At 45.2% G+C, this 8,039-nt stretch overlaps 1 long non-coding RNA gene across 1 annotated transcript; it reads left to right on the top strand.

The window, feature by feature from the left end:
- The first annotated feature begins 1,823 nt into the window (after positions 1–1,823).
- LOC141933229 (uncharacterized) lies at positions 1,824–7,129 on the top strand. The gene is made up of 3 exons (XR_012626044.1): positions 1,824–1,859; positions 2,799–2,864; positions 7,106–7,129. It is a non-coding gene; the product is annotated as an uncharacterized LOC141933229 (long non-coding RNA).
- The last annotated feature ends 910 nt before the right edge of the window (positions 7,130–8,039 follow it).

The raw sequence follows: 8,039 nt of genomic DNA, 5'->3' as shown, positions 1-8,039 counted from the left end.
GCGGCGGCGGGGGGAGCACTGCGTGCCCCCCGCCTTTCTTCCAGGCAGACGTTTGATCATTAAACTGGAAGGAGAAGGGGACGGGGGAGGGAAGATTTTGACAGCTGCCCTTGACTAGCCTCCTCCTGTTGCTGCCGGATGAACCACCCACTCCTCCGCGTGAATAGAGAGGAGAAGAAAGGAGAGTACGTACGGCAGGAGAAGGAGCCCTCCAAGGACCAGCGGCTCCCTCCCGCCGGGCTGCTTCGCCGACTGCCTGTCCCCCCACACCCCCCGCCGGTAGCACTGAACAAACCCCGGCCAGCCGGCGCTGGCCAGCCCCTCCATGGAGGAGGCGAGCCCCGTTTCTGGGGTTATTTTTACATCAGTTCATAAAGGTTGTTTTTCTCCCCGTCCGCTTGCCCCCCCCCCCCAATCCCCCCAGACCGGTGGATTTTGGTGCGACACATGCTCATAGCTGTGAGAGAGGAAAGTCTCAGTTTGACTCATCCCTGTCAGGCGAGCATGCGTTGCAGCAACAGTTTATTTTCCTCCGGGATGGGACACGCGGGACCTACGAGCCGCTCCCTTCGCGGAGGGTCCGCTCCAGCCTCCCACCGAGTGGGGGGGACGGGGGGAGGGCTGGGGCTGAGGCCTCCCCGCCCACGGGCGGCCTCGGCGGCGGGTCCCGGCGCTCCCCCGCCGGCCCCTGTCAAAGCGAGGCGCCCTTCGGCGCCGGGCGACTACTTTCAAAGTGCTGAACGCTGAGAGCTCCGGGCTGAAATTTCACGCGCGAAGTGTCGGCATGGAAAGTAGAAGCAGCCGCCGCCGCTCGCGGTGCGGGCGTACGCGCGCGCTTTCCGCGCGGGGGTGGGTGCGTGCGTGCGTGTGTGTGTGTACTGCTGCCGCACCGCCACGTGCTGGGCTGTTTGCTGGACGAGGCGGAGCGCGGGCAGGCACCGGGGGGTGAGAAGCGAACGCTCCAGACAGCTGGTGAAATAACGAATTCCTACGGCGAGGCAGGGCTCCTTCCTCCTCCTCCCCCCCCCCCCCCCGCTCGGCGGCGCGGGCACCCACACAAGCGCGCCTTCGTAGCGGTAGAAGAGGAAGCAACAGCGTTTTAACAGTAAATCCTCCCAAGTACCTTGTAACTATTTTTACGTGGCGTAATGACGGCTGGAGATAAAACAGCTGTTAGAGCCTGAGTGGGGGGCGGGGGTGTGATTCACGTCAGTTCACAAGGCCCCGGTGCGGGGCCGGCGGCTCGCTTTGCAGTGACTGCTGGGGCTGGTCACTTAGCGAGGCGGCCCGGCCCGGCCCGGCCCCGCTGACTCCCAGCGCCGCGGGCCAGCGCCGAGCCAGGCGGGCGGTTGTGCCGCGCGGCGGCGGCGCGAGCCGGGCCGTTACCCGCCCACCAACCCCCCCCCCCGCCCCGAGGGAGGAGGGAGGGGCACGCGCGCCCGCCCGCCTGTGCCGGCCGCCTTCCCGCCGCGCTGCCGGCGTTTCCCCCCTCAGGCGGTGCCCGGTTCGGCCCGTACGGCGGCAGCTGGGGCGGCCCAGGTTCCCTCCGCGGTGGGTGTTTTTAACGCGACAAGAAGCCGGCTGTTGGTGTCTCCGAGGACTGGCGGCGACTGGGCATGCCGCCGTATTTTTTTTATTTTTTCCCCTGTTTTGTTTTTGTTGTTGAAAGTCCTCCTTCACAGCTGTGAGGGCTGGCTCTTCAAACGTGGTTTGAGCGTCCGGGCACGGTCATGCTAAAAAAAAAAAAAGTAATTACGGGAAGTTAACAAAAGACACGTCAAGGATTTGAAGAGATTTCCCTTTCTCCATACCGCCCAAGCCGCCTCACGCTTGCTTATTGTCCTTGGGACTGCCAGCAAGTTTGTGAAACTTTTTCTTTTTTTTGGGGGGGTGGGGGGTGGTCGGTTCTTCTTTGGCATGGTCACTCTTATGAGGTGGGAAAAATAAAACTTTATTTTCACACTGAGCTCAGTCTTGCTTTTAAGAGCGTTAGAAACAGCCTTTCTAGCTCTGCTGGAACATGGGTCCCTAGGAATTTTCTCAAAGGATGCTAGGAGAAGATTGATTTCGATTCGTGTGGCAGTTTTTTAGCTAGTAGGAGCGGGCAGGGGAGCTGTGGCTGTTCATTCCTAGCTCCCCGGGTACAAAATGCACGAAGAGGCATTTTTTTTTAACCAAGCTACTCAGTGGGTGTGAGTATGGAGGGGTGTATCTGTAAGTTGGGACCATGGGGAAAGGCCAAAAGTGGGGTTGTGCAGCACACCTTGCAGTTGTTGCCTGGGGCAATACATCGGGTCTGTCTACAAATTCTGGCTGTCTACCACTTGAAGACTTGATATGTGTTCGAGGTGGTAGGGTGGATAAAGTTTACCAAAAGATAGGGTGGGTGGAAGAAAACCCCTGCAACCTTCTCTACCAGTAAAGCCTTAACACACCTGAAACAAGGTTGTGTCTAAAGAGAGGGCAGGTGATTTTCTCACCTGTCCCAAGCTCAAATCTAAGGAATAGAGCAACTTGATTTTACAATGAATGCAATAACCTGGTTGGTCTGTAAGTTGATGATGGCTGTTGGTGTTGGCTGCTGCTTGCAGTAGATGGTATGGAAGACAATACGTAACCTTCCATAGTTTTTCTTTTCCCTTCACATGTTGGTGAGGCTGTGTTTTTTAGTATTACTTAATCTGCTGGAGCTGCCTCAGCACTAATATCTCACAAGTAGTTCACACTGCTCACTGAGCAACTTTGGCATCTGTGCAGTAGTGGTATATATGTGCATCAAGATACATCTGTGCCAACAGGTTTGAACAGCATGGTTTAGTCTGAGCAAGTTCAGCTTTGTCTGGATCCATCTGCATAGACATGCTGTAAGTATTTGTGAAACTTGATTCCAAGAAGGAAAAGAAAACTGGAGGGGCTAGACTTTGAATTGCTCAATAACTGTTTATATCATAGGTTTATCGATGTTCTGTGGTCGTGCACGCGTGTTTCTGTCCTGTCACGCTGCCACATGGCATATCTTGCATGACTAATGGTATGTTTCCTACAAGTGCTCTGCTTTGAGATGCTGGACTGTGCTTGCCTAACTACTACTGAAGTTTCCAAGGCCGTGCTTTGTAAACTCTTAAAGGAAGTACTCTCGAAAATCAGGACCAAGGCATCTCAGGCTTGTGGATGTTTGTTATCTCAGTTTGTTTGTTCCAGTTTCCCATTTATAAATGAGAGTATATTTTTTTCCTCACTTTATAGGATTGTATGAAAATAAAACCATTGATCTTTGGAATGCTCAGATGCTGTTGCAATGTTTGTGAGAAAATTTATTCCTTTATATTCAGAATAGAATCAAGTAGTGCACTGTAAGTTAAGCAGGTCGTACCTTCAGCAGTGAGAATAGGCAATATAACAAATAACTGTTCTTCCAGTGAATAAATCTGTCCTATGCATGGAAAAACAAGAATTGCTACTGTGGGTCACATCCTTTCTTCACCTTTTCTTATCCGTGACATTGACTAGTCTTGGATGCATCAGCGGAAAAGGAGAGGCTACAGAAAGCAGATGTGAGGTAATATTTTCCCACAAACATCCCATCCAGATCTTTAATGGTTCGATATAAGCACTGGAGCAGTAGTTTAATATAACCTCAAATTTTGTTACTGAGGTAGATGAATGGTAGTTATACTGGTATAAAAGTTTAATATCTCTATAGCATTAAAACGCTGTAATGGCAGTCAGTGGCAGAGTAGCATGTTGAGTTGTGAATTACATAGAAACACATATCTTTTGATCTTTTTCTTATCTATTTATTTCACTGACTATCCTCTTGTTCTTTGAGACAATGAAAACAGAAGTTCCTGTTTTTTACCTTCTCTGTACCATTCATTATTTTATATACTTTCATCATGTCTGCTTTTCGAGATAAAATTTTTCACTCTTCTCAATCTCTTTTCCTATGAGAATTACTCCCAGCTTTTGATCATTGCCTTGGTTCTCTCACAGGTCTATTTAGCCTTACAATATTCCATTTTTCAGTAAAGGTGACATGCCGCATGCAGTACTCTAAGCAAGGTTATGCCTCTGATTACAATATATATGTATTTGATATTACTCCCTGACCTATTTCTTATGGAATCCAGCATGTTAGGCTTTATCTTTGTCTGCTGCTACATACTGAGCATGGGGCTCTATCAACGTTGGAGGTTATATAGCTTGTTTGAAGTTTCTCTTGTGCATGGTTTCATATTCAGCTCAGTGCTGAATTTCTTTTGTCGTTGCATTGTTCATTCCTGTAACAGAAGTCACACTGAAGTTACTCACAAATCTCCCTTTCCCCAAATGTATTTTTGATAGCTGCAGACTCTGGCACCTCACTGTTCTTTACCTGTCTCTTTCCCTCTCTCACTGGTCTAATATTAAGAACACTGGACTGAGTATAGGACCCGGAAGCACCCTGCTGTTAACCTTTTGTCATAATAAAAACCAATCATTTAATCTTACGCTTTGATTCTCTTGCTCCAAGCAGATACTCATTCATGACAATCATTTGTGTTTTTTCCTCTAGCATCTTCTTAGTTTCTGCAGTAGCTCCTCGTACGGAACCTTGTCAAAAACGTTTTGGAAATCTAAATAAATTATGCCAACCAGCTGTGCTCCCATAATTAGAGCTCACTTTGCCACCTTTGTGCAAGGGCAGAAAGGGTAAATCAAAGTCGTGAAGACAATCCTAAGATTATAGAACTTCTGCATAATAGCCTCTGCAACTTGAACATGGTTTTCGCTTTTTTTTTGTGGGGGCATTTTTGTGGTTGTCTAAGATCAAACAAGAACAGAAGCCCCAGGAATTCCTTACGTAGAATCACTGACTCCTGTCTGGTGTAGCATCGGGTTTGCAACCTTTTAGTTCTCAGTATGGACTGGGGTAACAGGCAGTAGTTATCACTCCTGAAGAGGGTTGGCCGCTGATGTGCTCTGTGCTTGCCGCTGGGGTTTTGAGACATTCACTGACAAAGGGGAGCAATGTCTTCTCTAGCAGGTTCTAGTGCTGAGTCTCTGCGGCCTCCTTCAACTCCTCCCTGTGCCAGCCCTTGCTCCCTTATCTCCACATGGTCCTCCCCCATGTCTGTGCCTCATAGCAATAGAGTATTATGATTACTGTAGGGGCAACCTAAGTATATACAGTAATGTTAGTTATGATGATGAGACAATGCAGAAACTTCATAAGTGGCATAATCATGCTCTGAGACTAAAAGCTGTGCAGCTACTCTGGGGAGTGGTTTATACAACTTGCATTAATGTAAAAGCAATTTCTTCTTCATAGTTTGAAGTCAGACCACCGTGTAAAATTAAAAATTTTTTAAAAAGTGAATTATAGGTTTAATCTTCCTTGGAGTAATAGTGTTCACTTTCAGGTTTTAACTTAAAATAGAAGTACGAGTTTGTCAAGGAACAGCCCTCATGTATTCCTTCTGGTTATGCAGAAATGATAATTTTTGTCCACCACAGACACATCTCATAACTGCTTTGTCCTCTTGATCTAAGAGGGGGGGCACTGGCTCTGTTTTCTTTTGTGGCACACAAGTGAGCGTGTCAAAATCAGCGTGACAAATGGCATGATCGTTGACAGTCTCAGCTTAGCTCAAGAACTTCAGGCATGCAAGGAAACAGATCCCTCTTCCCTGAAATTTGAAACTGTGTTGCAATTTATGCAATCAGTTTTTGCTTATCTGTAAGGAGTTAAGCAAGTAAAGCGGGTATGGCTGACCAAAAAAAATAATGTGGTTTTAGGGTTTTTTTGTTTTCTTTTTTGAATTGTGGGATGCCTAACTTGCTTTTACCACAGACTGGTTAGTGCATACCAAAAACAAGGCAGGAGGTTTACTGTGAGGTGTTCTAAGCAAGAGTGGCCTCACTTAGCTAACCTTGTCTGTCTAAATACTAGAATGTCTATCTCCACTTAAGGTTTTGCATCAGCAAACTATATCTAACTGTGTGAAAATCACCGTATAAAGCAACAAAAACAAAGCTAGAGATGTGTACACTTTAACTGATTTTTTTCAAGGCTGAATGTTAATTTAAAATGAAATAACTCTTAACAACTGTATCTGGGCACTTTTATTCTGTTTAGTGTAGTCTACTCTAAACAAAATAATGGTCAGTCAAGTATTTGCTTAGTTGAGTCTACACTAAAAGTTTGGTTTGTTTTTTAAGAATTATATTTCAGGAACACTGTCTCTAAAGTTATTTCTGTCCTTACCAGACAAGGTTAAATTTGACTTGCAGAAGGGCAAAAAATGCAATTGTAATGAATGAAATATACTACTTATTATTACACTAAATATTATTTGGTATAACAATAAATAACATAATTAGTTTTCAGTTATAAGAAAAACCTAACTTGGAATACTTGTTAAGCCTGTGAACTAAGGAAGTGATGGTACCACATCTTAATACTTTGGGAAATAGAAAGTTCTTGCTAAAGATGCACTGTTGTCATTCCCTGTCATTAGGGTGGAAGGCTAGGGAACAAGAGCGCCTTCTGGGACTGCAGATTTTCCACGCCTTTTTAGCAGAATATACATGTGGATGTTAGGTATAATTTATATGTGAATAGTTTTCTATACTAACCTCACATTCAACAAAGATTGAAAAGGATGCAGACTAGTTAAAAAATAGTGGGAAAAAAAAAGCTTTCACTGCTGGCTATGCTGTATCTGCTCTGAATATATGCTGGGAGCTTTATTTTCAAAGTTGTCAGCTTTGTACTTTTATAAGTATTGCATGCACTTTATTGTTTTTGTTGCTGTGATTGTTTTATTAATCTTTGGTGTTACACAATTTAAAATTAATGTTTACATTATTCTAAATCAGCTGCAATTTTCACATATTTCAGTGCAAATAGACTATTCTTTCAATATTATAGATGAAGAGATTTTTGAGTGACTAGTCAAATTTGCATTAGGGCACAGTTTCATCAACTGAACATATAAGCAAGCTATTAATGTTACTTACTGACCATTTATGTACATAGCACTCAGCTGAAAGCGCCTGCTTGAGAGGCCCAGCTTAAAGGAGCAAATTTGTAGAATTAGTGACTACTGCCTCTATCTTGCAGGTGATACTGGTGAGCTGATCTTTTCACCTGGGTGCAGCCACGAAGAGGATGTTTGATGACTAAGAGAAGAGTTAAGTTTTCACTGCTGAAAAAGGTGTATAAGGTTTTTAAAGTGACAGGTAATGGGTGTTGGCCACCTTTCTGTAAAATCCTAGACACAGCCTGAGGCCCTGGTCTTCTGAAGGCAAATGCACATTGTGATGATTTGCGACTGTGCCTGTCTGCAGTTATGATTTAGGGCACCAAGGAAGATCACTAAACCTGCATGTGGCCTGTCCAGGTGTGGATATTAGGAGACGGTGAGACAGCTACAGGCTAAGGAAATTAATTTCACCGAGGTTTGGTTTTGTTTTTTTGGGGAGGATCACAGCAATTGGATGAGGACTTCTGCTCTCTCACCCTCCGTACTAGGGAAGATAAGGCAGGTGTCAGTGCTTGATTTTAAAACCTAAATCCTGAAGGTTTGCAGATAAAGGAGGATCGAATAAGAGAAAGAAATAGGAATGCATGCTATCTGTGTTCAGTAGTGCTGACATTTCTGAGTCTGTGTGGCACTTTTTGCTCTCTATGTAGTGTGCTCTTCCTACACCTGATCAAGCCCAGCACTTCTCTTAGGACAGCCTTCCCTTTGCATGTATAGAATCCAGCCTGATGCAGGGAAAGGGCTAGTGCTCATGGAAGGAAATAGCCCGTTTAGGGAAGAAAAAAAAAAAAGTAAAAAGGAACCTAGACACGATGAGAAAGGTGAGACAGGGCTTTTTATATAAAAGTGTGTTGTCTGTGTCGGGATATTTCTTGTGAATGATGAAGTAAAATAATGCAGCCTACAGAATTTTAATTTTCAGCTGTTTTTCCTACAGAATTTTAATTTTTGGCTTTTTTTTTTTTAACTATGATATGTTGGTGAAGGGTGAACTGTAACTCAGGAGCATCC

Source organism: Strix aluco, chromosome 1, assembly GCF_031877795.1.
Source record: "Strix aluco isolate bStrAlu1 chromosome 1, bStrAlu1.hap1, whole genome shotgun sequence".
Classification (NCBI taxonomy): Eukaryota; Metazoa; Chordata; class Aves; order Strigiformes; family Strigidae; genus Strix; species Strix aluco.
Note: the sequence above shows the minus strand (reverse complement) of the source record. Positions and strands in the feature narration are given on the sequence as shown.